We start from the raw sequence: 8,510 nt of genomic DNA, 5'->3' as shown, positions 1-8,510 counted from the left end.
TTTTTGGGTTTAGTTTAGTTTTAGAGTTAGGTGTAGGTTGTTGTTAGTGTTTTCGAGTTAGGCATAGGTTATTGTTCGTGTTTTTGAGTTAGGCAATGCTTATTGTTCATTTTTTAGTGTTAGGAGTAGGTTAGGAGTAGGTTTAGTGTTAGGAGTTGGTGTTTTCCTGTTAGGAGTTTGTTCCTCTTCATTCTTTAGTGTTAGGAGTAGTTGATTGTTCCCATAGTAGAGTTAGGCATAGGTTACTGTTGGTACTGTAGGGTTGGGCGTGGGTTCCTACCAGCAGCTGGCAGCAAACAGCGCTCGCTCGGTAAGCACACGTCTGCTTTCTCCCCCGAGCCGTGAGTGCGACTGCCACGAGAGCAGAGGTCTGATACCATCTGTGAGGGATGGGATTTGCATCCGGTGGCTTTTCCGTTGCAGAATGTCCAGCAGCAGAGCGTGAGTGGCCGTGAAATGAAGCTGGGCCTCAGGAGAGCTGTCTGGAGCTGCGTCACAAGCTTCCTGCATGGCCAGCGCAAGGTAGGTGTGCCTTATTGTAAGCGTGCACTGAAGCAGTGTTGGTTAAGCACGGCTCCCTCCTCTGTCTGCAACAGATGGTCTTTCTGCGCGCTTTATTGCTGTGGCCGGCGTTGAACAGCACAGCAGCAGCGAGGCCTCAAACATGTCCACAACCAGGTACGTGAATGTGAGTAAATTTAGCTGTGTGAATGATGTTATTGTTCATATTAGTAAGGCAGTATTCACATGTGTGTGATGGAGCTTAGGGATAGGTTTATTCTTGCCTGGTAAATTTTCCCTTCTTTGACACCCACCCGTCCTCTCTTGCTTCTCTTCCCCTCACCTGTAAGTGCAGCAGTACTGAAGGCTGAGGGCTGTTCTCTGAGGCAGGCGCTAAAGGGCAACTGAAATGCAAGTTTGATGTCCCTCTTTGTTCTTGTGTCGGTAGCCCAAGGTGACCAAGCTTCAGAGCACTTCTCTAAGTCAGCCTGGAAATATTTCTAGCAGGAAGTAACTCCATCACAGTGCCTGAGAGTAATGATGCCTCTTTTTCCCCCTTCACAGCAGGCAGCCTCCGTGAGAGCAGTAGAGCAGCAGGCTGTCTGTGCTATGGCTGCTGAACGGCATTTCTGGCCACCTGAGATCCCTGAGCCCATGCTAATGAAGAACATGCTGCGCCACGGACTCTTCTACAGAGCCGTTTTGCAGCTTCTCTGTGCTGGCCATCATGCTGCCAGTTTCCAAGTACCCAAAGGCAGTAAGTGGTGCTCTCATGGGCTGGGAGAAAGGCACGGGCAACCAGCTGGGAGGGAAACATCTGTAGCTGTTGCCAGCAGCCTGGAGGTGCCAGCTCGTCTTATCCTGTGGCTGCTGTTGCGCCCTATGAGCTGCCAGGCAGAGAGACCACCTGCCCGTTCAGGGACCACCTTGCAGGAAAGGGCTTTAGGCTCTGGTTTGTGTGGGATTTGGGGAACGAGACAGGGGTGGAGTTTCTTGTGTGCCTGACTGTCAGGAAGGCGGTTCCCAGTTCTGGCAGCCCAGTGTGCCCAGGAGGGTGACTTGAGCTCCCAAAGCGAGCCGCCAACCAGTTGTTAGCTGAGAAGGTTCCCTGAGCGTTTCCGAATTGATTCTTGTAGGACTCGGAGAGTTTGGGGACTGAGACTTGAGAGAGAGTGAAGAAAGCCAAGGCAAGCGCTGCTCAGCTAAGGAAGAAAGCTGAGAAGGAAAGCAGAAAGCAAGGATGATGGCCTGAGCAAGAAGCTACAAAGGACAGCAGAACCACCTGCAGCGCTTCCTCGGAGGTGGCACCAAAAGCTGCTGACTCAACAGTCCAGTTTACTGGCACAGCCGTGCTTTCCCTGTCATGGACGGTGGAGATGATGGAAGTGAACTGGACAGGAAGGGCTTGTGCTGCGGTAGAAGCAAAGAGGGCTTCACATAGGCAGGACTTGGTGTATGGCAAGAGCTGGAGATGCTGTGTTCCTTCAGGGTGTGTCTCTTGATGTCCAGGCCTGGTGTAGGGTTAAGCTGAAATAGGGCTGGCTGGGACTGGAGAGGGAGGAGGTGACGTAGCCTCGGGGTCTGGCTTCTCCTTGGGTCTGACTGGAGGCTGAGTGACTGATTGCTAAGTGGAAATCCTGGGCACTGGGGTTTCATTTTGGGGTGTGGGCGGGGTAATAAATAGTAGCCAAATCTTCTTGTCCGCAATAAAATTGAAGCGAACTTTCTAAACCTGGTGCTGCCTCTTTCAGTAGCTGGTCAGAACGTCCCTCGCTCGGGCTGGCAATCACAGGGCGATGAAGCGGTCGGCTTCACGTCTCTCCCTTGACATGGTGCAGGTTTTCCCCCGTTTCCTTGTTGGTCTTCCCAACCTGTGGCCTTTCAGCCAACCCGTAAGTGCTGGTGACAGGCTGTGAGCATCTCCTTACTCTCTGAGGACTGACAGAAAGAAACCAGAGAAGGGGAAGCAGCCCGTCAGGAAGAAGGGTGTCCCGTGCTCAGCCCCTTGAGTTGGCCTCTCTTCCCTGAGGGCTCCTTCAGCTTCTGATGCACCGTGTGTTGCTGTTTGCCCTGGGAAGCCCAGCTGCACGCTGGCAGCCGTGGCCTGTGCATCAGCCTCCCCTTGAGGCCCAAGGAGTTGTTTGTTTCTATGTATTCAGTATTGGTGTGGCATTTTGTTGTTTCGTTCTGCTTTGAGATCAGGGGTAATTTAACACTGTTGGAAGTAATTGGGGTTCAGGAGTAGCACATGCAGAATTTTGATCATGCAGCAAGTTGTGATTCCTACTGTGTTAAAGAACTGGCACACACATATACGCCTGCAGCCGGAGCTTGATTGACTCTCGTCAATACGGCCTTCCAAAGCCCGGCCCTGGGGAGCTGTCCAAAAATTTTCCAACCTTTTGTACTACCTAAGTTTATTTTAAACAGACAAGGAGGAGTAATCTCTTAAAGGTTTTTTTTAAGGCATTGGACTAAGTTTTGATTATCACATCTCAGGAAGCTTCTGCATTCCACCTAGTGCTAATGTGATACATCAAGAGCAGATTACACAAGAGATTCAGGCCTTGCTGCCAGTCTTTTTATGAATCCGAACTTTGTTTCATGTTGCCAGATATTCTGGTTTCCATTTCAGGAGATTCCTTTGCTGTATAATAAGAAGGCCAACTGCATCCTGGCCTGCATCAGAAACAGTGTTGCCAGCAGGAGCAGAGAGGTAATTGTCCCCCTGTTGTCAGCACTGATGAGGCCGCAGCTCGAGTGCTGTGTTCAGTTTTGGGCCCCTCACTGCAAGGAAGACATGGAGGCCCCGGAACGCGTTCAGAGGAGGGCAACAAAGCTGGTGAGGGGTCTGGAGCACAGGCCGTATGAGGAGCGGCTGAGGGAGCTGGGAATGTTCAGCCTGGAGAAGAGGAGGCTCAGGGGAGACCTCATTGCTCTCTCTAACTTCCTGAAGGGAGGCTGTAGTGAGCTTGGGCTCAGCCTCTTCTCTCGTGTCATTAATGATAGGACCAGAGGGAATGGCTTCAAGCTGCGACGGGGGAGATTCAGGCTGGACACTACGAGGTATTACTGGTCAGAACAGGTGGCCAGGCACTGGAATGGACACAGGGAGGTGGTGAAGGGAAGGGGACGAGGGCGAGGATGGAAGGAAGGGAATGGGAATGTAAAGGAGGGAAAGCGAGAGGAAAGACACGGAACGAGACGTGAATTTTGGGTCCTTTTTTGGCAGCTGCCCCCCCACACCAGGCCCCAGCCCGGCCTGAGCCAGGTGACAGTGCCAGTGACAGCAAGTGCTTCCTGCAGGCGGCGGAGAGCACTTCCGGGCCATGGCAGCCATGAGCGGGGCCGGGAGGAGCGGGCTCTGTGCTGCGAACGGGGTCGGGCCTCGGTGCGGGGGCACGGAGGGGCTGTCGGGGGAGGAGCTCGTGGCGCTGCCGGCACCCAGAGGCGGCTCCCGGGCGGCTCCACGGTCTCGCTGTGCTGCGGAGTCACCCGGCCGGCCCCAAAAGCCTGGAGGCAGAGCCTGAGCTGGCCCCGGCCGTGTTGGTGTGCGTTGTTGTTCCGGGGCTGTGAATGAGGACTCCCCGCTGGAATTGGTGCCGATGGATCCGCACGCCTTGGTGCCGTGTTGGGCTGGGGCAGTGGGCGTGGATGAAGGTTTGTATGGATGGAGTGGGTCTGGATTGCAGTGAGCGGGACGAGTCCGGGCCGCGGTTTGGCATGGTTGTGTTGGTTGCTTTTTTGCGCGCTTTATTGCTGTGGCCGTAGAATTCCCTCTTTCTTACCATCTGATCTGTGAAGGCTTCTTTGTGGGAAGGTTTTGAGGGATGAGGGAGTAGAAATTGCTTTTGTCACGAGTCATCTGGAAAGGTTTCACAGAAACAGCGACATTTGCAGAAGGAACATATTGGCATTGGCAGTTGTGCAAAATACTCATTGGGATAGAGAGGAGGGAGTACCTGCAGAAGACCATTCTCTTCTGGTTTTGAGGAAGCCAGGGAGAGCTCAGATTGCAGCTTAAGCAATGTTCTTTTGTCACACTCTGGGTCCTGTGTTGCGTTCCCCAGAGTTTCATCTCTCCTTTCGATTCCAGTTCTCCTGACAGGTTAGGCTTGAATTCAGCATAATATCTGCTTCTCCCTGGGTTCAGGTTCTTTGCGTCTCCTGCCTGCTTTTCTCCCTTTTCTTAATGGAGAGTGGAGTTTCTACCACAGAGCAAAGTTTCCTGATTAACAGAAACAAATATGGAACATATTAGATGAATATAGCTCTGCATTTTTTTCTTCCTCCGGGTAGCAAGGGACTCCTGTGCTCTCATTAATATCAACAGTGAGTAGATGCTGCCTGCTATTGGAGCCTAAAATGCTTTCCATAGTTGAGTGGTTGGAAACATAGGGTTTTAACTTAAAATTGTTTGTGCAGGGTGAAGGTTGGGAACACAATTAGAATACAGTTACACAGTGCTCTATCCCCAGAACTTTCCAGCATTTTTCTTAACACAGCTTACGGTTCATTTCAAAACAAACTAACAAAGATGAACTTGGGTTAGCGTAGCCCGTTTTAAATGATCCTTCTGTGTCTTTTCCAGGCTGGTAGCAGAATGGAGACTTTCCTGAGGCGCTGAGGAACAGACACAAGCTTCTTTTGAAGGCTTCAATGAAATTCTGCCCCAGCAGTATCTGCGGTCCTTTGATGCTAAGGAGCTGGAAGTAAAAGACTATTGTCAGATCCAGGCTGCTACATGTAATACTTGAATTTCAGTCAGAGTCTGAAGAGCAGAGTTCATTAAGGCTGGTGGTTCTGCTTTCAGGATGTGTGAGAGAAGCCTTATGTATCAGGTAGTATTTGGTTACTGTGTTGTTCTTCACTTTCTTCTTTGCAACCAACTTAGACACATTTCTAACGTTAAGATTCTGCCAGCATAAATTTTTTGGCTGACAGTGTTTTTGTAGTCCTTGACAATGTGATTTGCGTGTGTCTAAAGAGTGAGTGACTGGAAAGCAAGGGAGATAAGAACCAAATATCAGCGGATGGTCAAATTACAGAGTGGAGCAGGTTTTAGCTGCTTTTGGTCTCTCCAAATTATATTCTGCAGCAGAACATCTTATTTCTAGCACAGAATTGTACGGTTAGGCAACGAGAAAGTATGGTTTATATGTCTAAATGCATTCGTTTTCATGACTGGTGTATATTCTTTGTTGCCATGGATGTTATTATTTGCTGTGGAAGTTTAAGAGTTTAATATTAAAACCAAGTGTACTGTTGTCATGGTTTGAACGAAAAATCCACCTGCGTCCGTGACAGGGGCCGTGGGCCCCGGAGGGGCCCTAGGCCGAAAGGGAAAAAGTTAATTAGGAAAAGAAAACAGCGGCAACAATCTAAGGAGGCACACTTATTTACTAAATACTATATCGAAATACCGGATAACACAATATAATACAATATAATTGAAAATTGAAAATTGAGCTAACGAATCAAGCGAAATAGGAGAGAGAATGAGTCCCGTAACTGAGAGGCCTACTGTGAATCTAGGCGAACGGCTGAAGGCTCCCACACACTCCCCTGAACGCCAGAACTCGAAAGACATCAGTCTGTTCTGCGACAGAGTTAATATAGAGTCCAGGTCCCGTGACCTATCGTGTTGTTCTCTGGGAGATGTAGTCTTCTTCTGTAAGTTGCAGATTCAGTAAAATTATTCATGCTTTATATGATGTTATGATGTGGAATACTGATAGCAAAAATTACAAAATTATTAAACCATGACAACTGTGATTGCGGGTGCTTTGAAGTACAGTAGTATTTCAGTACAATAGTCTTGCTGTAGAAGCAAAGTAGTAGCTTGTAGTTTCCATGTTTATGAAATTTTTCTTCCCTAAAGGTGCTCCTGTGTGGAATTTAAGAAATTGATCTGAATGACTGGCAGAGGCAATACCATCTACCGGCATGATAGCAGAACCTGCAGACAGATATTGTGGTTCTGGCAGGTTTGTAGACTTCTTTTTTCCACACAAGAACGCAGCAACAGCTTAATGAGCAATAGTTAGAATTACTCAACAGATAAGTAGCATGTAAATGTAAATGATAACTGCTAATCCAGCTGTCCCATGGGGGATGGGGAAGTGAACATTTCAATATTAAACTTGACATCAATGTTAATTATTATTTTTCAGTTTGGGAAATAAATAGATAATGAGAAGAGAATGAGATTTCTACAGTTTGTTACTGGAACGTGCAGATTACCAGTAGGAGGATTTGCTGACCTCACGGGTAACGAGCCCTCTTTAATGCATTTTATGCTCATGTTATTTCCTTTTTTCTTAATAAGGACCAAGCTGTGTGTTTAAGGGTATTTTTTAATGAATTTATATGGAATCTGAGTCTTGCATATTGGTAGAGCTATGATAGAAAAAGGGATGGATGGAATGTGAACACGCCTTGCATCAGTGACTTGATCCATGGTTTCGACGTGGTCCTGGCAGGGCAGCCTGCTCTGGGTATCCTTGGTTGATCAGAGTGGCAGGACTAGGTAAACTCCAGAGATTCCTTCCAGTACCAAACCAACGATGTGATTCAGTGGTTGAGTTTCTTTGAAAACCGCTTCATATTGATGCATTTCACTACGTGGATTTCTTCAGAGGGATGTAGTGAGAGACAAATGTCTTTGTGCTCTGCAAGTAGTTATAGTCTTGTTTTCATGCGCTGTGTTCATGTATTACCTACTGGTATACACGGGCAGTTAGACCTAAGAATTCATTGTTTGATTTTTGTACAGGGAGCAACAGACCCCAAAAATTTTGCATTGAGAAAGTTGGAAAGGAAAACTGGTTACCTGGAAGTCACACCTGGTAAGTACAAAGGATCAAACTCTGCTGTGGTTCTGTTCTTATGGATGGAAATCTACTTTGAGATTTTAGGAAGTGGGTGTGATATGGAAGTGTCTGAGACTGTGTGAAAGCAAAGCACTGGGCTATGGCAGTAAGCTCTGCTGAGTAATAGTTGAACTTCTGAAAAGCAGTTTTGTTGTGGAGCTGATTCCATTGTAAACGCCATGGATCTGCACATCACTAAAAACGTAAAGCTACTTTTAGTACTTAAGGTTGTCCTTTTTTTAAAGAGTTTGGGATTGATCTTTCATTATCACCACGCTCGATCTTGGCAATGAAAATAAATAGCCACGCTCATGCTCCCTCTTGGCTGGAGAAAATGTAGCTTCTGCTCAGTTTCTCAGTTACGCTGGTGCTTTGTGAAGATGCTCAGATTTTAAGTTTCAGATACAGAAGAGAGATTAGGTGAGACTTGTTACTAAATACATTGCCAGTTCTGGAAAGTTATCGCTGCTCAGGTGCTTGTTGTGCTTTAACTCTCACTTTCATAGACAAGTGCATGTCAAGATACAGGTGTTTTAGAGGGTACAAATGCAGTTTTCCTTCTGAACAGGACAGTTCATATGCCTGTGTTCCTAATGGATATTTGGTGGTTTAAACTGTTGTTCAATACTTAAGGTTTCTCTTTGTTTTCAGTTTCAATCGCTTGGACCTTCCAGCCTATAAGAATTATGAGCAGCTGAAGGAAAAGCTGTTATTTGCAACTGATAACCCCACAGCATCTGCTACCCCAGGTAATATTGGACTTCCAGCTGAGATGAATGACTTTACTGCTCCCAGCACTGCTTGAGCAACCTGATCTGTGTGAATTCATACTGCATAACAAATACATACTCGTATGTAGCTGCCAACTAATCCCAATTCTCAAACATGAAAGTAACTTCTGTTTCGTTGTTTGCCTTATGAAAATGACATGAAAAACTGAATGAGATGCTGAGCTGCTGATGGACGAATTAACAAAGCCTTATTGCTCCAGGTAGCTCAGGTGTTCCTATATGAAGCTGCACAGTAAATGTGTCATGTCTTCATCTGATCAAGCAGCAGGAGCTGATATTTTAATGTGTTTCTATTCCAGAAAAAGAAAAAAAAACTTGAAAAAGAAAAGCCTGTTAAAATTGTCTT

At 47.1% G+C, this 8,510-nt stretch overlaps 1 long non-coding RNA gene across 2 annotated transcripts; it reads left to right on the top strand.

The window, feature by feature from the left end:
* Window positions 1–412: 412 nt before the first annotated feature.
* On the top strand, window positions 413–8,309 carry LOC146759536 (uncharacterized). Of its 2 annotated transcripts, XR_014932450.1 has the most exons (6): window positions 413–522; window positions 5,093–5,213; window positions 6,383–6,488; window positions 6,675–6,771; window positions 7,277–7,349; window positions 8,025–8,309. It is a non-coding gene; the product is annotated as an uncharacterized LOC146759536 (long non-coding RNA). The 2 variants fall into 2 exon arrangements; XR_014932449.1 differs by lacking the exon at window positions 413–522 and having other exon boundaries at window positions 4,821–5,213.
* Window positions 8,310–8,510: the final 201 nt, after the last annotated feature.

The sequence above is a fragment of the Coturnix japonica genome, chromosome 10 (assembly GCF_054131305.1).
Source record: "Coturnix japonica strain WE chromosome 10, WE-NBRP24, whole genome shotgun sequence".
Classification (NCBI taxonomy): domain Eukaryota; kingdom Metazoa; phylum Chordata; class Aves; order Galliformes; family Phasianidae; genus Coturnix; species Coturnix japonica.
Note: the sequence above shows the minus strand (reverse complement) of the source record. Positions and strands in the feature narration are given on the sequence as shown.